The sequence below is a fragment of the Nomia melanderi genome, chromosome 14 (assembly GCF_051020985.1).
Source record: "Nomia melanderi isolate GNS246 chromosome 14, iyNomMela1, whole genome shotgun sequence".
NCBI lineage: Eukaryota > Metazoa > Arthropoda > Insecta > Hymenoptera > Halictidae > Nomia > Nomia melanderi.
Genome location: NC_135012.1, coordinates 12,207,022 through 12,232,491, shown reverse-complemented (window position 1 = coordinate 12,232,491; position 25,470 = coordinate 12,207,022). Strand labels below are relative to the sequence as shown.

The window sequence follows — 25,470 nt, the reverse complement described above, 5'->3', positions numbered from 1 at the left end:
ATACAGAATATATTTAGAATGATCATCCAAATTTTATTTCATTTATTTATTTATTCATTTGATATTGGTGTATAACGTGTCTGAAAGTACTTGTTTACGAGACAAATAATGGAATATATAAATCATTTTCAGCGGTACTGAAGAATAAAATGATGAAACGGTGTATGTACAATTACGAGTGTTTGAAAGAAGTAGAAACGGAAAGTTATGAACAGACACGCCAACTAATTCTTACTGAACGCGTATTACGTTTTCAAACACGGTTATCTTGAAAACGAAACACATAAAGAAACGTGATGCTTTGAATTCATATTTTCACTTCGTATCACTTTCTATGTATCTGAAAAGTTGCAGCATTATTCTGCAAATACAGTTGTACAGCACATAAACAAGGACCTGCTCTCGTTTAAAATCAATTCGTTAGTTACATAAAAAAAGCAAGAGCGAACTTGACACAAAAATTCTATACTCAAAAACCGTACAAATCATGCTAAATATTTCCAATTTATACGACAAAATCATCCTCGCTTGATCCTTTCATTGCCGTTCCAACTGATCGAAATTCAAAATAAAACATAAAAAACGAAGAGAAATAAATCATTTGTTAAGTACCTCCATCTAACATCGAATACCACGAAAATAAAACATTAAAATCTCCGAATGATCCCATTCCGATGTAAAAAAGGGATGAAGTCATCGCGTCGCAGGTCGTTGACCTGCTAATGGACTTATCATTAAGGCTAACTAGCAAATTCTATTGCAGACGCGGAGATATTTGATGGCCAGTTAAGAACGGTACAACGGACCGGACTCTATTCAGTTCGTGCCGCCAAATTAGATTTTTCATGGCGACGAGATAAAAATGGGACGGAATAAATACAGCGAAAAAAGTGAAATTCCTTCGAACGAATCGTTAAATAAACGTAACATTTCCCGGAGAAAGAGCGGAGATAATAAATAGACCGCACGCTTCGGAGGCGAACCAGTTTCCTCGTGAAAAGTAACCTACTTTAATTAATTACGCAGCTGAGTTGCGATCACATCGAGCGAGAAGTTCGATCCTCGAGCACGACGGTTACGTCTATTCATAAAATTATGCCTCGGCTGCGCTCCGTTCGAGCGGCTCGCCGCGAAAAAAAATCCTTTCACATTGATCCACAAAGGATGCGTCGAATGCACTCGACCGGAGCGATGCGTGACAAAGCTACGCGTACACTTGGCGTACGCGACATTTCCTGCGAAATAAAATTTCTACGGCTCGCGGTCGTTTAAAATGTACAGTCGAGGGGGGAAGAGCTTCGGATTGAAAGTAAACGATCGTGAGTACTAATGACTGTTTCGTACACTAGGTATAAGGTAACGGCGTATAATACGGAACATTTGATTTGGACAAATTAATAAATATTCATACGTTGATCGATAACAATGCAAAAATATAAATGCTTTCGAACCACGGTAAAAAATGTTAAAGTCTGGAACATCGATTCGAAGAAATGGATGCTAATAGAATATTTAGATAATTTGTAGACAAACCTCATTTTTATCACGAGAAATGAATATTTATGGAATTGGAAGGGATAAATCATTTTTGTAAATGCTACCATGAAATAAAAATATGTTACACATTAGGAATCCACGTATTCCAATGGAAAAATAATAAGCAGAAGATTCTAGGAAGAAAATAAATCTGCAGCTTTCGGGTGGTGAAAAACAACCACGAAATCATGAAAGAATAAAATTAGATTCTTGTTACATTGAATCTAGAATACAAAAATATATAGAAAGAGGTATTGTGGTCGAATACAAAACATTATTTTAAAGTTTGTTCTTCTTAATCCGATAATCTAGACCACCGTGCGGCGGTATCGTAATCGATTTAATCAACGGTATCGAATATCGATCTGTTGCGGTATTAAAATGGCGATGCGACGAACGAACGATGATCTCTTAAGACAGCTAAAGCTGTATAGATCGGGAGATTTGTTGCGGTATCCGCGAAGCATCGGGCGATAAAAATAAATTGATGTGTAGTCCGCCGTGTAAGCGTCCATTTATATAACGTATGTACGGACAAATAAAAGAAGACATGTAAATGACATTTAAACGAGAAAAATATAGAATCAATTTTCATTAAAACCGAATGCGGATACTATTGGGAGATATTTATGATTTTTATACAATCGAAAATAACGGAATGAGATGTCAAAGGACCCAGAAAATCCAATGAAATGTTATTCATCGGATTATCCACTAATTGGGCTAATAAATAAAATTATTGTTTCTTATAAACAAAACAAATCTTCTAAACAGAAGTCGTGAATATATACAAATATAATTTATAATATATTTAATATAAATTTTGTATTGTAACTGCATTTACTAGATTTTTCACAATATACTACGTAGAGTATTACTAGATCTACAGAACAATTCAACGGATATTGAATTTTTTAAACAATATATAAGAAGTTAAGTGGATTTGTTAACGTAACGATTTCGTAAATTTTACCTTGTCACGACGAAAACCTTCGTTGTTAACATAATCACGTTTTTAATATTTTTGAGAATCCTCGTCGATATAGAGTTAATACTGTGATACGTACGATGTACTCTTCACCCGAAAAGTGATTCCTCCACGAAAAATACAATTCCGTCCTCGTTGAAGTCGGTCGAGCTCAATGCCAGCGCGAACCGCGCAGTCGATAAATAATACGGACTCGATATTCGAACCGTGCCAACCAACTATTTCCATGAAGAATGCATTAAGGTCGCCGCGTCTTGAGTACACTTTTACCGTGGCATCGCGCATTGGGGATGCAGCATCGTCCTTTAAGATCGCGTTACGAAGAACGGCCCCGCAACTTTATTAACTTTCTTAATTTCAACATTCCAACATCTTGAAAAAATCCCATTTTTATACACGCGAAAGAACAGTGTACTTTTCGTCGAAATCTTGTTTCGCTATCACGCTAATCCACAGGAAAGAGAAATTTGCATTTTCTGCGATACATTAGACTTGACTTACACGCAAAGTTTCACAATCCCTTGAATTCTCTGGTCCGATACTCTTTGTTAGTCGGTAAAAAAAAGAAAACTCTTAGTGAATCTATGTAAATCTCGCATACACGAGTATTCTCTCCGTTGAGGTATGAACCACGCGTTTCCATGTAACTGACTAGCGTTTAAGAGCGTGCCAGAACGCGTTCCGCGCTCGTGAGCGTAATTAGTTGCATTAAACTGCACAGTTCTTACGTAGTGGAAAAAACGGCGCGCGTAAAACGCCCGCGTCTCTTGGACTAAGGGTTAATTTACACAGCTAATATTTACGAACGGCACCGCGATTCCAAACAAATCATAAAATTCTTGACAACCAACCGTGGCCCGATTCCTGAAACTTCATAATCGTTTTACCGAAGTTCGTTGTTTCGGTCCGCCCCCCCTGCCCCCCAGCGGCCAAACAAAAAAGTCTCGGAACAATGGCTCCGCGCCGCGATTACGCGGAACTCGCGGCCGCGAAAAAAGGGGAGAACAAAAAGCGGGGGAGTCAAACGGTATTTTCCGGGGTTTTGGGATCGCATAAAGCCGCGAGAGGCAGCGAGCCGGGGAACCGGGAATTGCTTCCGCGATCTCAATTACATATTTAATTATCGAAACTCCGGCGGACCGGCGGCAACGAGGCCGCCACGATGGCAACCGGGAGGGAAGGAAAAAACGAAGGAAACCCGGGACGCGCTCTCGCGAACAGGCAGATACGCGCTGATACAGAAAACAAAACGCGACCCAGTTTCCGGAAGGCTTCGACACGCGGGCTCCCGGTGTACCGGAGAATTTTCCTTTCCACTGTTTTTCGCACTTTTCGAACGTCTCGGATACAATACGTTGGTAAACTGATTTATCCCGAGTGTTCGCAGGTTAACGATGTTGCGGCTATATTCGGGTGGAGTTGCCTGCGAAGATTTGATTTCAACTCGATATTGGGTTGATGGGGAAACAACTGGGGCTTTTCGATGAATTGAAAGGGTATAATGAAATTGTTCTGAATTAGGCATTTTACTCTGAATTAAAGGTTAATGAAATAGAGTTACGTCGCGATGTAACGTCAATTGTTTTTAACCAATATTTCTCACTGTACGTGTTTAGTTTTAACTGAATCGGAGAATTCGTCGCTCAATAGATTAATTGTATAACGTACTTATGGGTAAACAATATGAGATTATATAGTTTACACTCCAAAAAGAATTTAAAAAATTCTTAATAATTAAATGAATTTTAGTAACTTTTTCTTAATATTATACGAGCATATCATTGAATTACACGAAGCATGTAACTTCCAACCCGTTCAACCGCAACGCCGCGAAATTTTGCGACTAAAATTAAAAACGACCTTAACATTTGTATCGACCATAGATTGATAATATTCTATAAGTGTTTATCGCGTATGTTAATAAGAAACATGACGTCGGCTGTTATATTAATTATACATCGATAATATTCCACGAGCACTTATCATTACCTACGTCGATTTAGAAAACGACTTCGGCCTTTATATTAATTATACGTTGATAATATTCCGCGGGTATCTATCATGCATATTGACAAAAAATAAAACAACTTCACGTTCGAAATTATCGGCGAGTCAGTTCTTTAGGCGTCGTACGATCGTACAATGCGCGTATTGTGTCCCGATGTGTGAGCAAGTATGGCGGCTCGCTCGGTCCGTGGGCTCCGCTTCTGTTCTCAAAATTTGAATTTGCGAGCGAGGGAGCGGGCGCGCGGCCATTCAACGGTGCGCCAACGACGACGTTCTGGCAATGGAAGTAATCATTTGCGCGACAAAAGCGACGCGGATCATAATTTCAGTGAAAGACAGCCGACCCGTTTCTCGCAATGCAATAACGCCCGCCGCTCCTCGGACGAGCGGAACGCCGCCAAGGCGATACCTTCCAGCTTTCGTGAAAAATGTAAGGCGCCGCGTGCACGCTCTTTTGTTCCCCTCCGGAAAAGCATAGACCGTCTGCCTTTCGAATTTTTAATTCGTCTCGATGGAACGGAATTTCGAGTAGGGCAGAGCGGGGCTGAAAGCACGGCAGCTGAGAAGTCGTCAATGGAAAATCATTATTTATCACTTTAGCCACACATTAGCCAAATCAGTTCGCGAAACAAGAAACGGAGAGAAGTGACGCGATACGCTGACTGTCAGAATTTCCCTTTAATTAAATAATCATTATTCAACGTATTTTACTTTATTATTATGGCTTTAATCTATAGTGTGTACAATGTATAAAGTAGTATAACTTTGAAGTAATTATTATTCGAACGAAATTTCAAGTACATTGTAACGAATCGCTCGACCAGGGGACGTAATATTTTTTCGCATATTTATTTATGAGGTGTAGACTTCACGTTTGCATAAAAGTTCGCGCTTCATAAATAAATATACATAAAGAATATTACGTCGCTTAGTCGAGTGATTCGTTACAAAACACTCGAAATTCCGTTCCGTTGAAGCGAATAAAGTTTGTATTTGCATGAAACTTTTACACGCTAATTCATCGAAATTGAGTTCACAGAAATTTGATTTTTTCTTTAAATGTCTTATTAGGCACGAATAAAAGCGGGAACTTTATTAAACTCAATTACATAACAAAACTATACAATCAAACATCGGAATGAAATATCAAAGGTTATGAACAATAATTATTCATTTGAATTTAGTTATATCAATAAACGTTTCGTTCTCGCTCAATGGAGGCTAGACCCAGTAAAATCATGTAATTATACATGTATGTAAATAAATGCAGCAAATGTAATGAAAATTGTGCATCAAGTTTAATGTATAATGCGAGTGCATTTGAAGATACAATAATTTATTACAAATATTATCATGCGTTAGTAATATATCAAGTATGTATATCGTAGTTACAAATGTAAAATTTATCTGAAATTAGATTTGTAATAAAATTCAATGGAACTATATTTACATAAAGCATACACAATTTAATCGATAACGATTGAAAAGTACAAACGATTTTAAATAAATAAAAAAGCAAAAACTCGGGGCTCAAAGTACAGTTGCAATCATTAATATTGTACTCTGAAATGCAAAAGTTTCGTTTCACCTAAATTTTCGTAGCTTCCGCGGCAACAAGCCGAACAGCTAAATCTTTTCTCAACCCAGTCACGTAAAAAAGTATCCCGATAATTATTGCGGTGGACATTAAGAAGCTTCGTAAGATTAATGAGCACTCGGCGGCTCGCTGCGAACGGAAGCACCGGAGGAACGTCCACTGAATTTCACCGGTGAAAAACGCTTTCAACCGTGTCACCTCTGTCAGCCACATTGGATCGTTTCCCAATGGGTCCCATGAAAAATCCAGCGAGTATCCAGCCCACTTTCGCGAGAAGAAAGCTGCAATGTGTCTTTTATCTTTTTCATTAAACGCTGACGCCTGTAGTGTTGAGCTTCGCGTTTAGTTACGGCGAATGCTCTGGCTCAGTTTCAGATCAGTTATGCTGAGCCTGAATGAAATAATGAGATTTTCGATGAGTTGTAAACGGATCGATGTTGATACGTTAGGTTGTGGAATTTTTCATTAGAGATTCCGTTGATTCGTGTTGTTGTGGAACTCTTGATGAGAAATTCGGCGTTTTGCGCTATGGTCTACCCTTAAATAGGTTGCTGTAAGGGTAGCGTCGGGGGACGAGACGCGCGGATTGGTGGTCTCCTAGAGTTCTAAGTTTTGGACAGGGAGGATTAACTTATCGTTAATAATTTACTACAAAAAGAAAACAATTGTATGCGCATTCTATGTCTATGTTTACTCTAGTGGTTAGCAATTGATAATAGAAAAATAATATTTAATTAATATTCAGATGAAGTAAATGATATTTAGAAAGAATAGAAGAGAACATTAGAAGGAGAACATAAAATCCTTATTAAACGTCGTACAGGGTGTTTCGGTTGCAATGAATTTTTGAATTATATTCATAAGTATTGAGATTAAGAAGGAGATTATTCAGTAAAATTCGCATATTAGAGCTTCCTTTGCATCTTTCCAAATTTCTCTTATCGAAGGTTACATTTCCCTTACCTTTAATTGCAGAAACTAATTTAAATGTTCGTCATTCGCGAGATACCTCGCGAGCAGCGTTCAATTTATTCTAATTCATGAAATTGTAATATCTTGAAATGTATGACGCCTGTATTCGTACTGTTCATTTTACAGTTTTGATTAGTTGGGAATGAAATCGTGAAACAAGCTCTAAAATCCAACGAATGAAGTTTAATTATAACAAGGAAACGGACATGGTTCCTCATTAACGTTAAAATGTAATTTTCCTCTTTCATACTTCTTTATTCGAGTAAAATTAAATTGAGTGCGCGATGAACGTGAAGCTTTATTTATTTGATTTTCAAACTTGTAGACGTTACATTGTTTGATAAATCTAATTTATTCGTAATCAACTGTTTAATCCTTTCGTTCCTAAATAAAGCATAAACAGTTGAAAAATTATTTTATTCCAAAAACATAGATTTTAATTAATTCGATTAATTCGCTTACACAAGCTCTTAGTGTGTAAAATATACTCGTGAAAAAAGCAGAACAGAAATAATCTTACTTTTGATAGTAACAAATACCAAAACTGATTACAACCTACATTTATTTCTGTGAAAATATAATTCACCCTGTCGCGAGAGAAATGAACGAAAAATCGAATTGTTCGCATCGACAAAAACATCAGCGAGGAAAATGCGGCCAATTAATTGTTTAAATCACGCAAAGTGACACGCGCGGTTCTTATAAGGATGCAATTATCGCGAGTAACGTCGCGACACCGAAAAATTGCGCGCGGTCTTTCTTCCGGCCGCGAAAAACGCGATCCGCCGCTGTCAGATCCTCGTTGAAATAGTCGCGATTCTTCTCACGGTAATGGCGTGTCCGCATTAAGAACTGCGGCGAATTTCTTGCGTCCCTTTAGCGCGTGAATAAAAGGCACCTCGGATAGAGAGGGAAAGTCTCTGTTTCCATTATGCCCGTAACTGCCGTAAACGTTTTCGCCCCGGTGCCACGAACACCACGGAAGTTAAACGCCTCGACGATGGCGGTAGCGCGATACAAATTCAAATTATGCCCGTTTCAGCTATTCCGCTTATGATTAAGTAAGATGAACAAGCAACTGAACTTGGCGATCGCCTCTACGCGCGAATTATGACACCCATTTCTCCGGCGCACTGGCTCTTGGAATTTCTGTTGGGCAAACTTCGTTTAGACAGTTAAGACACATATCGTAAAAAAAACGGCAGCTCAACGACCTAAACCAGTATTTTATTCTTCACGGTTGTTTATTTTTAATCCTTCATTGATAGAACTGAAATGCTTTTTAATGAAGTCAGTTATTCGTGTACTTATATGTTCTCGTTTTAATCGTTACGTTGAACATTAGAAAGATACTGTAAGGAAATGTTTAAAATAGATTCACCTTCGCCGGTTAATTATTCTTGGAAAGTACCTTAGATGGCCATTTTCGGCTGTTTACCGCTAATCGCAGGGTCGTGCCCATTACGTCGTTATCCGAGCAACTTTCCATACGCATTGTGGCACCGTGAACGCGATATTAGAACTCCGAACGGACCCCCGCCCCATCCTTGGGACGGCCGTAATGAGGACAAGCGTCGCGAGGGTGTAATGATGGCGCGAGCCGCGAAATAAGTAAGGTTAATAGCGCCGTTATCGCGACAACCTTGCATTTTCGCCTTTAATTACCATTGCCCCGATGAAGTGCGCGAGGAAAATAACAAGGAAAGCACAGCGGAGGGTTTTACCTACCGTTTCGCACTGTTTGCGAGGCTAGGTGGCGCTCGTTCGTGCGCAAACAAAATGGAGTTCGCGGACAGACCAACGTGTCCAAATAAAGTATTCACAAATATTTATGAAATGATTTTTCTTATCAATTTAATGTTAAATTACGGTATTGATTTGATAATTCATGATTCATTGACACGATGAATGTTATGGTAATTATAATTTTTATTGACGTTCGAGTTGCCGTTGTCGTCATAAATATTCAAGGTAGATAAAAGATAATTGTGCGTTTTTTAATATTTATAATATTGTACACTCTCATGATCTTCGATAAGGGTTATTATTTACAAAATATAATATAAATTATATAATATATAAATATAATATAATATATAATTAAAATATAATTTATAAGTAATATGTTAATCTTAATGTCAATGTTAATGGTAATGTGTTAATGTTCTATCCTACCGATGTACAACGAGCAAGTTAAATTACAATTTCACCGCGCTTCGATTAGTTGTAGTAATCGACCTGCCATAAGACCCATGTGCCACATAACTGCCAAAACTATCAGATTACTTAAGCAACGAAACACAGTTAAAATTACCAATACAGGCTAATTACATAATGCATGGAATTACTAACGTAATTAAATGCTCCGTGGAGCGTTAAATGAATGTCTGATTCTCCCCGCGAAATTTTCGCGGCGCGGCAAATTAATTATCACATTCCATCGGTTTAATAAAACGCGCTGACGTGAGAAATAATTATAATAAAAGTGTTCCACTTCAAGCCGAAGGAACAATGAGTCCCGATGCGCCGCTTTCCCGATTTTCGAGAAAACTCCATCTTGTTCCACAGAGATTGACCGTGAAAAGTTCTTAATTTCACGTTTCAAAAATTTCACCGGTTTAACGTTTCAGCGCAAGTGGTGGATATATTATTGCCGCGAAAACTTAAAAGCGTTTTATACCTGCGAAAACATTGTTCAGTGAAATATTTTAACAACGATGCAGATATTTATAATAATACGTTAAATAATATTTATACGAAAAAATAAATGTTTACAAAATATATACTGTTTCACCTTTCCTCCTGACAACATTAAAAATTTCACTTTGACGCTAGATTTACGGACGTATATTCTTCACTTTGTTCTACTGTTCCTACGAAGCTACATGTTCGTTTATTTATATTGCGAAAATTATACCTTCAAGACCAAAGCGACGAATTAAAACCAACTTGCTTCCCAACAGTACGATCACTGCGCAACATTTCGTCGCAGTGAATTACGTTATTGAAAAGAACAAATTAGTCACGAATCTCTCTGAGCAGCGTGAGTGCTTGATCTATGGTTCCTAAATACGCTTTCGATCGCGTATTCCGATACTGGGTACTAATTTCGTGGACTGAGCTCGACCGTTTGCAAGCGAGAGTGCAACGATAACAGCGAAGGGCGCGCCTCGGTGATATATCGGCGGAGACGCATTACCTTGATGAATCCCGGTATCAAAAGTCAGCTAATTCGCAATTAACGTAACCCGCCGCTCGTATCTCGCTCATCTTGCATTTCGCCCGGCTGGAAATTTGAATATTTCTGATGGCGAATTGCTGCTCGCCTCTTCCCCTGTGTCCCTCCGCCCCCTCAATCCTCGTACGTTACGATAAAATCGGATTCGGAAGTCATTAAAAAGCGTTTCTACGCCAAGTGTTCTACACGCATTTCATATATGAAATTTCACGTCGTTTTTCATTAGTCACGCCACACCCCGTTTTTCGATCGACGAACCCAGGCTGGTACACGGAGACATGCTACCAATAAAATTCGAAATATGTTCGAAAACTGCTGCTGTCGATGTATCAACGATTATGCGATTCATTGCGTTCGATGAGTATAATGAGAATGATAGATATTCTTTTAATCGATCATACCGCGCCGAGAGAAGAAAGGAATTGGAAAATAAAGTCGATGGAAATAATTCCCACCGTTGATTGATTTTACTTTGTACAAATTCTTTTAAACACTGACTATGAGGAACGTTATGCTACTTCTTTTCTCGTAAAAATTCACCTCTTCAAATTGTTTCACAATTTCAGGAACCCTTTGGATAATTTAAGAGGCAGACGACATCGTGTAAAAATCGTTCCTATTATATCTATGTGATTTTACTTATTCATATATTGCAATTTATATTTTTGAAGGTAATTGTCACTTCTCAATAAGGTATTCACAATGATCAGTCTAAATGCATTATATCTCTTCCTCAATTTAACATAACGGTACAGCAACGTAATTTTTTATAGAACCGTTTCCATTGAAGATTATCAATAAGGAGCTAGGAACAATCAATTACACGCCTCCAGCTGTTCGAGCTCTCGCCTCGAGTTTACCTACCTTACAAGCTAAGTGTTCGAAGCTTTCTACTCGTTGTCGGTTTCGAGCTTATTTACAATACACTTCGCCCCCATGCTCGGTTAAAAGTGTGAAATACGGACGCGCGCGTCAAACCGGGCGTTTTAAATCGGCCGAATCACTTTCGGAGACGATTAACGACGGAACAAGGGATCCCCATTAATGCCGCGCGTGAAAACACGCATTAAATATCGGCCACGTTTCCCAGTCCGTTGCTGCGCCTATTACACACAGGCGAACTGGTTCCGCCCGGTAAAAATGCACTAGGAAGCAAGACCTACCTAGCGGTCGCGACTAGTTGGCATCCTATGAAATGTGATTCCGGTTTCGAGAGAATAAAGCAGACGCGAAAACAAGGTTAGCGCGTAAGTTTGACGTACTTTCCATTGTGAAAACGTTCGCCCACCTTCGCATCGTTATTTTTTAACGCTTTTTTTAATCTTTCTCGTTGTTACTTAGCATTACTTCCTTTTACAATTATTCAAAAGACAACAGATGCTTCTCCGAGAAATGATTAAAGAAATTGATTTAACGGTACGTAAATTGTAAATTAATTAAAGTCTCAATATATGTACTCTTGGAGTTTCTATAGAAAAATGTTGAAAAGTCAATTTATTTGAATAAACAGATTTTTTTATTTTGTACCTGTATGCACTTGAAATTTCTATACGAGAACAATTATAAAATCTTTAAAAACCTTGACTTTCTCTTTTAAAATAGACTGTCTCAAAACGTTACATCATGAAAAAGAAATAGTTTCGACATTCGAATTCATCGCGAGAAAACCTGTTGAGTTAAAAATAAAATTTATTGTACAGCAGTACGGTCGATTAAGCAGGAAGAAAACTGTAAAATTCGATTGAAGTCTGTCCTTAAGTATCTTTCTTTTACGGGAAAGACTATCGTCGCGAGATCGACGAAAGGAGTTCGACAGACGCGGCTTTCGAAGATTCGAAGCCGGCTTCTCTGAACGTTTCACGCGGAAGTCGTCACAGTCCGTGATTTACAAGTGTCAAGTCGAAATTCCTGTACTCGGTCGGATATCACCGTTCGAGATGGAAATGCCGGCTAATTAAAATTCTCGAGTATCCTTTGACGTCTAATGTCGCGAAATTGATGAAGCCTCGGGCGGCGTCGATTAAGTTTATCGGGAAATTTACGACTTTCGAATTATCGACAGCGTATTACGATTACCGGGAAAGTCTCTTTTCTAACTTCGGCGTCGCAGGTTGAATGTACCCCGGTAAGATTTCCTTTTCGATTATTGGTTCGGTTAGACTGCAGTCCTTTATGAAGAGAAAAATGTTCGCAAAGTGATTTATAAGAACGGGAATTGAATAGGAATTTATTTCCCCTTAACATTAAAAGAATATTAAACCTCGTACTCTTTCGGGATTTATTTTACACGAGAATTGACTTTTAAACGTTTTCTAAATAAATTTTATGCGCGTTTATCTTCATTAAATTTTTACAATAACTCGACGCGAATTACGAAATACTGAAACAATGATTACTTATTTAAATAGCGTGAGAGGATTAAACTTAATAAACTCATGATTTATTCGTTTGTAAGGGTAATAAATAAAATCCGTAGCCTACTGGTAAACGAAACATCATTGTAGTATTCGAGTTCAATGCATTTATTTCGAAATGAACAAAGCAAAATCTTGTTAAAACTTTGTTTCCCTGTTAGCGTTCTTAAGATAATCCACAGGAAAGAATTTTAGTTTCATTCAAGGGGTGGTTTCATCCCTTCAAAATGTAATTCGGCACGATAAAAAATTGCAATGAATGATATTTAACTGATTCTACTTACACGCAAAGTTTCATAATTTTTTGAATTTCCGGGATAGTTTTCCTTGTCAGCCAATAAGGACATGCCGAAATTGAGCCACCGTAACTATCGTGCCGAGCTGCGAATTGGTGTCTTCCCTGTATGTATATATATGTCTTCCCTGTATATACTTGTCCCTGTACACTACACTCGAAAAAGGTGAACAGTTGTGGGATAATGGTGGGGACGACGACGTTGCAATTATGAAAAGGTCCCCGATGTTACAATTACGCAATGTTCACCGTATCGATACACATATTTGGAAAGACACGGCTGTCACGCGCCATATTATGAAACGTCGTTTACAGAATCGAAGCTGCAGAAGCGGAAGCATAACGCGCGATCATTAATATGCATGTCACTCGAAATTTTCAATGAAATAACGGTACTTATGAAAGTAAACCGATTCGAACGCATATTACACCGAAATTCGCAATAATGGTAGAATCGGATTGAATTAATTTCGCAGACGGTAAAAGTCAAATTAAACCGCCGATAAAACCGAGGAAGTAACGCGCAAAGAATTAATTAATATTTTCCGCCGTTTAGCCGTTCGATTTATTTATTCCTTCGTTCGATACTCCACTATTTATATTATACCGCGGGGAAATATATGCCTGTCAGTTTTCTAACAACCTGCTTGAAATGAAATTTATTTTATGAAGCAATTATGGGGTTTAATTGATTCCGCCGGTATACATCGATAAGAATCCCACGTGTTTGTACAGTTAAACGAATCGGATTTAATATCCCGCGCTCCAGTTATCGACGCCATTTCGGTCGCGTTTAGATCAAACGGTTCCGCCGGGGGATTTTATTAAAAATAATTTCCCTTTTATTTGATAAAAATAATTGATTGAAAGGGACGGGACGAAAAACAAGCGGAATTTGATTAAATGAAAATTTAATTGAAACCTTTCATCCTCGGGACTGTTGCCGTGTAAATGCGGCGTAATTAATTACAGCGTACGTATCAATTTTTCCTTTGTTAATTACGAATGGATGGCACGCGTAACGTAGTTGTTAAAACAAAGCCATTAACTGGCACAATTACTACGCTGCGTGTAACTCGTTATGTGCGCACGCTACACGGAATCTCTAATCTCTTGCATTCTGTAACAACGATAATTAGACTGCGGATCATTATGCAGTTATAGATTTTTTACGGAGGAGGGAGTATAGAAAAAGAATTTTATTTGTTTCATGAAACTTCCGTTATCCGAAGAAGATAAAAATCTCGTTAAACTTTATGGAACATTTAACTGATTCGAATTTTAGAAAATTCAAAATGCTATGGCCATTTTGAAATAATTTCAATAATGCGATTCTATCGCGTACATAAATATTTCAAGATTAATAATACGAATAAAATTATATATTGTAATTAAATAATATATTTTAATGAAAATTACTGCTTCGAGAACTGCTGCAATAATGGAAGAGGGCAATATATGAATATAAAAGATACGCAAAACATAAAATTCCGTCTTAATGAATTAATAGTAACACTGCTCAAATATTAATTTCAATGTTTAGCTACTAGACATCTTAAGGTAACTATTTCACGCTTTTAAACAAAGTAAGTCAAAATTAAGAAGTTAATATTCTATTCTGACACACGTAATTTTTCATGCCCGAAGAATGGAATTTATATCTTAAAAATAGAAATTTAATTTCTTTACCAATCATCTAAAATACAGTCAAAATCTTGTCCAATCGATCAGTAACATCCTAACGTCCAAAGAAAATGAAAAAACTGCATGACAGCCATTCTCAGCCTGGAAGTCACGTGCTCGGCAATTTCTAAAATTTCATCCCGCTTTCGACAAGGCTTGTTAGCCCCATGATACGATTTTATTAGAAAGTTTCTTGTTACGGGCTCGTTACACCGTGCTACTCGATCGACTGGCATATCCATTATTAGCGCGGAGAGCGAAATAAAATAATCGTTGTCGTTCCGAGACGTTAAAGTGCACGTTTCCCCATTGAAGCGGCGATTTCACAGGTACCGATCGGTTGCGCAATCGCGCCGTTGCGGTTTGCGTCCCCTTTTCCTCTCTTTTTTCATCTCCGCGGAAAAATGGAATATAATCGGCGGGCATTATGCAACGAAATCTCCACGGCGATCCCACTAAAATCCGTGATCGGTGTGCGGCTGCTCACGGTCACGATTTAGAAAGGGAAAGTTTGTCACGCTGCGTTTCAGCTCAATCGGACGATAAACAATGGGATGACGTTTCTGACTCGTAAAAATGAAATAATAACTTTTGTAAGACATTCGGCGATACTCCTGCTGAATGTTATTAGCGACGACGCGATTTAAAAAGTATATTAAAATTAACATATCCATAATATAAATGTAACAGTCAACAATGAATTCACATGAAATAAGAAGCTTTATAATTTAATGATTAAACTACAGAATTTCGAATGTGGTGAAGTAACGCTAAAGTGGAATTTTAAATTTGATTGAAATTTTTGTTTTATAGTAATTGTACTCGTGACGCTTTTTATTCTAATTTTTCTATGACTCGTTAAGTTAGTATTAAAATTATTATAATTCGTGTACAGAGAAACAAAAATTCGTATTGAAAATTATACAATGTTATTCCATGTGTATTACTAAGTTTCCATTCAAAATCACTGTGACTCGCATAACAAGAATCCAAGATCGTATTCGTTTATTTTTAAAGAATTTATAATTTAACATTGCGCAACGTCGTTTCAGTGTACAGTTTTAAGATAGTTTCCAAGCTAATTGCATTCGTAATGCTTTTTATGCCGCAGTGTGTAACTTTTGAAACGTTTCTTAAAAATTACAATGACTCACATGTAAGAAAACGTTTTAACTCTTGCGAAATCTGTCTTGCAGTAAATTCGATCGCTATAAAATGTCCTTCCAATACTTTCAAAATGGCTTCCACATTGATTACGGCCTCAGTGTTTGTTATCCTTATGACACATTACACTTTTTTGCCGTCCAGCCAGCACGAAACCACGAACGCATTAACACAGAAAGATCATTAACCTTTCGTCGATTGATACTTAGCTCAACATGCGAAGGTAACGCTGTTTAGCAACCGTGGCTCGTTCCGTTACAATATGTCGTCAATTTTTCGCGGTACCTTGTTCAACCCTTTGACTGCCTAATAACGATAATTTTCGACTCACCACTTACAGAAAATCTTAATCGCAGTCGAACTCCTTGAACTGTGCTCCAATGTGGATGCTTACCTGAAACATACAAAAACGTTTTTAAACTATTGTTTCAAAAGTCGTTGAACGATAAATGAAAATATTGTACAGAAAACATATTGACATACACAGATTTTGGAAGTTTGAAATTAGCTTTAATACCATTACAATTGTGAAACATGTCAAATAAATTTGTTCTTTATTTTAAACCGTTTAAAATAATCACTTCATTTTTCTGTATTCAATCTTCCCAAAATTCTATACAATCAAACTTTAAATTACAGGTAAAACGAACTAAAGTTACTAATTATTTCAACGACTCAGAAAGATTTCACAGGTCAGAACACTAATTTTAATGAAGAAACGAAAACTACATCGCGACGATGGTTTCAGAGGGAGAACAAAGAGTCTTTTAAGAACAGAAACTAATTATACATTGGTACAATCGCATTAACGTTCCCGGTGATTACGCGAAAAAAATTATTTCTCGAAGTTACAGATAAATGTTTACGGACCAGGATTCCCTTCTCGTTTCACTGAATATTTTTCTTCGCTCAATTTTTTATTCAGATGGTGGCGAAACTTTTCAGCCCGCCCTCGTAGTAATATGATATTCACCTTTCCAAAGTTCGTGTTCGAAAGTACGTCTTTCGACGTGAACATAGAACTTTACTCGATATTAATTCTTCTAGACGGTTCCGAAAATTCGGACGTCAATTGAAATGGAAAAAATACCGAGCCCTATTTCCATTTCCTTTAACAATGATAAAGTTCACCATGTTTGATTTGAAACGAAAATATCGAAGACAAGTAATAATTTTAAAACAGCAAGTTTATTTCGAACATCGCGTCGTACGCAGATGCTGGAAATTTATTTCCAGAAACATATGATTTTGGAACGATATGCTTGCTAAACATTTCGTAATTTCATACAACAGAAAATAACGAACAACATTTGGGACAAACGTAAATAATGTTTGTAATAAATATGGTAATACAATATTAAAGTGGATGTTTCGCGTGCGTAAAATTTATATTCCCGTTACAATTAAATAACAAATGCAAATACGTATGAAAATAATCTACTTCTCGAATACATTATTCATGCAATATTAATGCTGGAGCTATCGAATATTTAAAACGATTTACATGTAACTTCTTGTAAGAATGATAAAAATACAACTTTTTACGCGTTTCTGGGAAACCAAACTGAACTAAACTGTGAAAACTTTGTGGAACTTTTTCACGTAAGTCGAAGTACAAGTTTTTTAAATAATATTGAATATCTCTATATTTGAATTTGTCTATAATCATTTCTATATTAAATAGATAATCAATTCGAATTAAATTTTATATTTTTTCAATGCCGTGGTAATTAACGAAGTTGCATAGCTAAGTGTCTTTATATAAAAACGAGATTTCTCGTTACCGATGCGCAATGTGTTAACACCAAACATTGAATAGCAAATACCAGAGGAATTCTATTTTTACAACCACTCGAACGAAGCTTCGTTCAACGACGATTAATTTCGACAGTTGAAATAAAGCGACCGGGGGAGTTTTAAAATTCTAATGCACCGGGAAACCGCTCCTTAGACGAATCAGTTGTGTGTGAAGCACGTTGGGAGCGAATAGTAATCCGGGACCGTATAAAACAGCGGCCATCAAAGGGAGGACACAGAGAAGGAGGTAGAATGCACGGGCGCGCGGTGTACGATGCAAAACAGTCCAATTCGAGATACATTTATTACCATAATTTCAACGTTTCCGCGGCACTCTTTCCGTAATAGCTGTCACGGGCGCAAACCGCACGAAAGAATCCCCGGAACTTTCGCGGGGGAGGGTTTGAATTTACATAAAAATTTCGCGGGCCGGTGTTTTTCCATCAAGAAGCGAATCCGCGCCACGGAAAGGTGTAACGTTCGCCAACTGTGAACGAATGACGAACTCGGTTGTGTTTCGGCTTCCTCTGTATTCGGCAAGAAAATTACATTTGAACCGCGAATTGCTTCCGGATTCGGTGACCATTTGTATATAGGAAGTTCGATAATATTATGAAATGTCGGATTTTTCAGAAAAAAGGAAAGCTCAGTTGATGTTCCAACGAACGTTTGTTTAATGGAAATATGTAAATGAAATTGATTTCTTTTTACGCAACTCTATATGGGAAATTATAGCCACTAACCGTTGAAAGGTATCGCGGGTGGAATTGCTTTTTTAATGTTATACGCTGCGAGATGTACAATATGTGCGAAATTTCATTTGCAATAGGCACCGCAATATTATTTCCGATGACTTTAAAAAATAAATCTTTGTATTAGGTCGATCCAATCGGAAAAAGAGAAACCTTGTGTTTTGTGTTTTTATTTATTTGTGTTTTTCTCGGTTAAAAAAGAACGTACGTTAGTAATGTACTATTTTTTTCATTAATTTAGTAACATTAAAATTCACCGGATTAGAAACTACGAGATTACGTACGAACCAATTCGTATTAAAGCACACTATCACTGACCTTCTTCCATAAAATGTTCTTATCGCAGTTTCCCCGCATGTTCTTATCAATTGCTTTAAATATTCAATCGCAGGACATATTTCATTTTGCCTAATCTGGGCTATTCCCATGAGTCTGACTCACATTAACGACTTTATCAAACATTCAAAGCACAGTCAATCAAGGGGAGTTTATATTTTCCTCCACGTGGCACTGCGAGTAATCAAGAATTCTTTAAAACAACGAATGACCAGTTAATTAGGTAAATTGAACAGTTCGCTACACTACCATTATTCCCATCGATGAACATCGAAGTCGACGCTGTTTCTGTGTAATGAAACGTTAAAAATATCGTTACCGTTGTGCAATTTCTAAAGATCGATATTCAATAAAAAAATGATTTACTTCTACTAAACATGATTTTTATAGGGACTACAATTGGTCGTATTAAATCGTCGGTAGTTCTAGCGTTAAAGAGGACAATTACGAACGGGATCGTAAGCCAAGGTGTTGGTTGCCCGCGGGTCCAAAAGCCGATTTCACAGAGTCGCACTTTGCAATTTGGCCACTGATGGAGAACGAATGGAGAATCGTGGAGGCGACACGAGCAACGTGGCCGGTATTCATTTCGCGACTCGCGCGTCCCACGACCGACGCGACGCTCGGCGCAACCGGTAACTTCGTTTCGTCCGGATTCCCGGTAACATTACTTCATTGGCTCGGTCAATTTGCGAGCTTCAACGAGCTGTATTTTATCCGTTTGTAATTGAAGCCGACGAGCGGAACACGCGGAAAAACTTCTCCGCCTTGATTGACCAATTTTTTCTTTTTTTTATCACGGAACACCGCCATAACACCGCTCGTCGCGACGATATTACGGAGAAAGGACCCGCTTCCCGGGGCAATTATCGCCGCGCGAATTAAACGTAAATTTCGAGCGACCCGATGAGTCGATTATAAATTTCGTGCCATCAGACTGAAATTAATTAATCGAAGATTGATTAAAATTAATTCGATTTATTGCGTGGAATTTCGGCGTTAAGAAGATCTAGCGCGATTCAATTTGAATACCCGCAGCTTCGCTGTTAATTGTCTTGATTTTACTTCGATATCGAGTATTTTGTAGTTTTTCTCACTTTCGAACGCGCAAAGGCAACTAAACGATAGAATAGAGTGTAAAATAAACCTAGTGATATTATTCACGAACCTGTGAACATATTGAGCAAAGATAAATCAATGTTTCGAATAATTTACCCGCACGAGAAACATCTATTACCTTTTTAACACGTTAAGCGCCATGTCAGGTGACCGACGCTTCTGAATGACTAAAAAACAATAACATACAAGACAACCGATGTGAAATAAAAATGTTTGCAACTAAGTTGATAACAGTGTAACGCAAACGTTGCAACGCCGAACGATTCACAAGTATTCCTACTTTTCTTTGCCACAAAAGACGAACTCTATGGGAAAACGCTTAAGATTCGCGGCGCTTAACGTGTTAACGATGGAGAACAAAGTTGGTACAGTGCGTTACTGACGTGAGCCAAGCCGGCCATTGGCTTAGAAGTGAGAGGAGGGGGGCAAGGGGAGACGTCCACTCTCGGCGCTCGGCCCGATAGTAATAGCGGAATTAGTTTAGGGATGTTTTTGTTACTGGTCGAGTCGCGAGCTGAGGTGGAGCATGCGGCCGAGTTCCCTTACCCTTCTTTACTTTCGAGCCACAGGCCGGCTTGGCTCACGTCAGTAATGCACCGTACTATATAACAGCCACAATTGTATATAATTAACTAATTTAAAGATATATTCATGTATCAGTAATGGCGCTACTGTATACCTACCCCCGGCCGAACATTGTAAGGCCCGGGGGAACATTTATTGGAAAATAAACTATGAACTTCGGTGGCGCTTCGGAACAGCGCGACAAGAATTTTACATTAATAATACTTGTTAAGAATAATCTCCAATTGTCAAACTCGGATCTTCTTCAACTGCAGCCGTCAATCATCGTCTTGCAACGACGAAAGTTCTTATTCGAAAATTTTGTGAATCGTAGTTGACACTTCTAGAGACTTGTGACTTCGGGATAAACACTATTAATATTGTTTGATGTAAAGGTAACATTGTTTCCTCTACGAAATTCATAAAGCATATAATGTCGAATATGATATCGAATTTTCCAATAATAAAAAGTTATTATTTTTTGATTGAATATTAGTCAATTACGACTAAAAGAAGATAAAGAAAGTTTGTAAGAATATTCAGTAGTTAGATTGTACGTGACTTACCTTATTTCTCCAATGAAAACAAATAAGAATAGTTAAGCAGGGCGGTGCACAAGATTCGGTGTGCCATTGAGAACAATTGAAAATATAGACATTTCACAATTAAAATGAGATCGGACCATCTCACCCGGAATTACCCCATATTATACAGATATCGTAATTGAGGTTGCAGGTAAAAATTTTTAATCAAATCTCAACTCCGATCGAAGATTCACGATCCATTGACCTGGCAATTATCTGAACGGCGAATAAAGATTAATACGGACATCAAAATTTGCACCGGTTTACTTTACGAGATTAATAAAATCGCAAGCTTTATAGTCCGAGCTACTTTCGTTGTCATTGCCGTTTCTTCTAATTTATATCGAACTTCATAGCCAATAAACGCGCGAAACACGGGATGTGCAATCTTAAATCCTTAATCAGACTTAATAAATAATTCGCCCGATTACTATAATTCGAGATCCGGCGAAGTATTATTTACGTGACACGCGATAAAACGCCATGATCTATACTATTCACCGAACAAACAGAATCCGATGAATTTGCATAATAAAGCAACACGAACGTTCCCGACGTCCAATATCTGATCTTCTAGTAAAATATTGTCTTTAATATTCAAATTGCATATTTCCGATCGCAAATGCCGCATTTGTTATTTTAGAATTACGATGCCTGAACGGGGGATGCGTTGTCGCGACGGAAGAAAAACATTTTCGAATCAGAGATTGAAGCAGTGTTCTCAATATTTTGCGACCGAAGAATGTCAATGTTGCCATTATATCCGATCGGGGGGAGGGGAATGATTGAAAGAAAAAAGCGGCGCGCAGGAATATCAGACGTCTTGATAATTACTACGGAAACCGGTCGATCGTATCGAACAACCTCGTACTTTTAAGCCGATTTCTCACGGGACAAGACATTTCGCTAACATTGCCGTTGACGTAACGCTGGCCAACGGAGCGCCCGATGAATTCGTAACCCGCATCACGCGGTGAACGCAAGCGAACCAAAACGGCCGGCCCCGTGTCAGTAACACGTGTGACAACGTTCTATCACGCCGAACACCGAGGGCTATTATTAAATCGATCTATTTTCGAATTATGCCGGATACCATTGACACGTAAATCAAGAACGAGAAAATATGACGCGCGGATGAGGAAACGGAGAGTGATTTCAAGTATCGTTTCTACGACAGTTGCGCTTTTTTATTCTTGAAAGTGGCTTTCCTTGCGCGTATTTTTCTGTACGCGAGGTGTCGTGTAACCGGTGGTGCCGGATAGCGGTAGATTCTACGTTAAAAAATCAATGGGAAATGTAGAATAAAATTTGTTCATGAGGCTTCGTATTCGAGATAACCGACTTTGAATATTCATTGGGTACGCCTGCACTTGTCTCGTTATTGGATCTCACTGTGGATCACCTCGATTGAAGTTTACGTTGATAAAGACTACCAACGTCGTGAAAATGTTTATTTTACTTACTATTCTACTATCCTTGTTATCCTATTTTATTTTAATATTCAAAATTATCTAGGACGAATAGTATTTTGTCTAACTATAGAATACAGTAAATATATACTTCAATTTTGTGTAATTAAATAGGATTGATCGTTATTAAGAAACATTATTGTAAACTATCATTGTAAAGTCTTATTAGAAATGGCTAATTAGAAGTACTCTTTCAAATTGTTCTCGTGAAGTATCATTACGTGAAATTATCGTGTGAAAGTACAATTATCAAACACGATTGCATGTGATTTTTACAAAATGCTATGATAAATTGCTAAGTGAAGTACCATTGTAAATTACCCACGTAAACTAGAGTAGCTTTTATGCTTTCATGACCTGGATGATCAAGATTGTTCGCAGAATGTTGACGAAACGTCAGGATACGATTCAGTCACCCGAAAGCTTCGAACAACTTTGACCACTATAACCTGTAATTATAAATTACTATTGTACAGTGGCAGTATATAAATGTTCGAAACCACTTTAATTACTGAAATATCAAACGAAGAGTCTTTTCTCGGCGGGATATCGCATGTCCCACAAAGTGCAATCAAGTCAGTCGGTTAACAAGTATAACCATCGTGGTTGGAGTATGTCCATAGCTATCGTCGTAATGCACCATTAGCCACGATAAAGGGACAGAGAAATGATAGCTCATCGTAATTGCGGGTCAGACCTCAAAGCGACAAGGCCGAGCTTCGAGAGCCATAATTAAGGAAAACGTATGAGTTTTATCCACGATTCGGCCATTTATCCCTTTCCTACTGCTTCGCCGTAATTAGAGTTCTACCTCATTCATCTTCGATAAACCGATTTTTACTTTATTCGAAACTTAATGAATTCGTTATATCTACAATACAGGAAAACAATGTAATTTCGAGTGTAGGATAAATTGTTTATCTTGTTCGTATCCCAAATTTGTTAAATTAAGATTTGGAAACGGACGTAATTTCTATTTTGTAGGAGCTATAAAATAAAGATTTGGAAAACTGTAGAAATTGTTTCCTTCGGAAATTTATAATAAAATCTATTAATATATTTAAATATCAGAGAACACAACAGATATTTTTCTCTTCACCTTTTTTTCGTTCATGGTCTAGTTTCGACCAGAAGCGTGGTGTTACGGAAACGAGGGAAACCGTGAGTATTACGCATGGAAAATTGACAGGACATGAAATAGAAATAAATCAGTTACCGAGAGAATAATCGCGGGCTTATCGCAGAAGCCGTGATTCAAGATCGACGAACAAGAAACCTCGATCGAACAACGGGAATGTAATTCGGCTTTTAGGACCGGATACGGAAGGATTTGCCAGTGAAACGGCGACACACGTGTTTACACTAATACGGGTCGACGTGGACTGGAAATTATAACACGCCGGACGCAAGTACGTTCCCGAATATTCATGAAATTAGATTGATTTATGCCACGCCGGGGATTATTTAGGTGAGATGTCGAAAATCAGAGAGATCATCTGTATTATCGATAGTATCGACGCTCTAAACGCGTTGCATTCATAATGCACCTGTGTATTCGGTGAAACGTTAATGCGGAAGTATCGATAAACGTCGTATCCGATGAAAACAATAAAATATCCTTTCGCTTCTTAAATATTATCACAGAACGATAAGATACAATATATCACAGAATTATTTATCTTTCCGTAATACATTATATTTATCATAATTTCTACTATTATATTAACTAGATCGGCATCCAAAATATCTTAATTGATCATTTAAAGGTATTCAACTACTCCATGGAATCGAATCGAAATATTCAACCCTCGTTATAATTTCAATATTCGTAAACAGAATTTATACGATTGACGTATAGATGTAAAAAATCTGTCCGATATGTAGATATAAATCGGTAATGTAAATATTTATGAATAAAATAGTGCGATGTTGCGTTACTTGTAAAACATTTCATGAATAGATAACGTGTACATTAGTGAAACAGTTATCTATCGATTTACTGTACGGACAATTTGGAAAAGCAATAGCAGAATTCATGTTCCTCTTGTAGTTTTGATAAGATATAGAAAGATATTAGTGGAAACGATATTGTAGCTCAGTGATCTAGGATTAAGTATCGTGGAACGAAGGAAATTCGGACCGTTACCAAATCCTATGGCGTTTTATTCGAGTTTCCGCGCGGGTTCGCGATACTATGAATACGTGAACGATGTCACACTGTTTGCGCGCCACAACTCTAATGAAATATTCAGAACAGAATGTGGGTTACGCGCGCGAGATAACATTTTACGAGAGTTTCTTGGAAAGTCCTTTACCGCCGAAGAAAAATAAATTTGTATTCATAAATGACCGGTATCATTGAGGGATATCTTAACGCAGGTGGTGGCTCCGAAATGAATACACACCGCGAATCCTTGCTTCCCCTTCCGAACCCACATTTTTGCTGTTTCATTCGAATACTCTCGCAGTCGTGTAAAGTGTTTCGTTTACTCGAAATTTGTTCGATTAGAAACAGTAATTCTCACGACTCTGTAACACGGATTTAAAGAAAAAATGTTTTAAGATCGTAGTAAGATATTTTTCTATTTTTCGAGAGTTTATAAAGAATGCAAAAATTGTTTCATAGACGAATTGGGATGTTTATTCCTTTATTTATTTATTCCGAATGAAACTACAGGCACGAGTTTCCTTTGATAGTAACGTTTCCGAATATTCTCCGGTATTTTTATCAAGCATAACGGGAGCATACGAATTTTGAATTATATTTTCCATCTACTACGAAAATAGGGGATTCTTTATTGGCAGATTTAGTATAAAATCTTTATAAAGGAAAGTACAGTATAGCAAGATAAAAGAGGCTAAATATAATATCCATAAAGGCGAATGCAATATAGCAAGATAAGAAAAGCTAAGTATAATAAGAAATATGAAAAATATATAACGAAAAGTGGGCCC

General features: G+C 37.6%; 1 protein-coding gene and 1 long non-coding RNA gene across 3 annotated transcripts in view; both read right to left on the bottom strand.

Moving 5' to 3' along the window:
• The window catches only part of LOC116429047 (furin-like protease 1), a 312,518-nt gene that overhangs the window by 215,051 nt on the left and 71,997 nt on the right, over positions 1 to 25,470 (bottom strand). The window lies entirely within an intron of this gene.
• Positions 1 to 25,470, bottom strand: part of LOC116429048 (uncharacterized) — a 131,388-nt gene that overhangs the window by 46,643 nt on the left and 59,275 nt on the right. Inside the window, exon 3 of the long non-coding RNA XR_004235416.2 lies at positions 16,233 to 16,288. This is a non-coding gene — a long non-coding RNA (uncharacterized LOC116429048). The remainder of the gene's footprint in view (positions 1 to 16,232; positions 16,289 to 25,470) is intronic.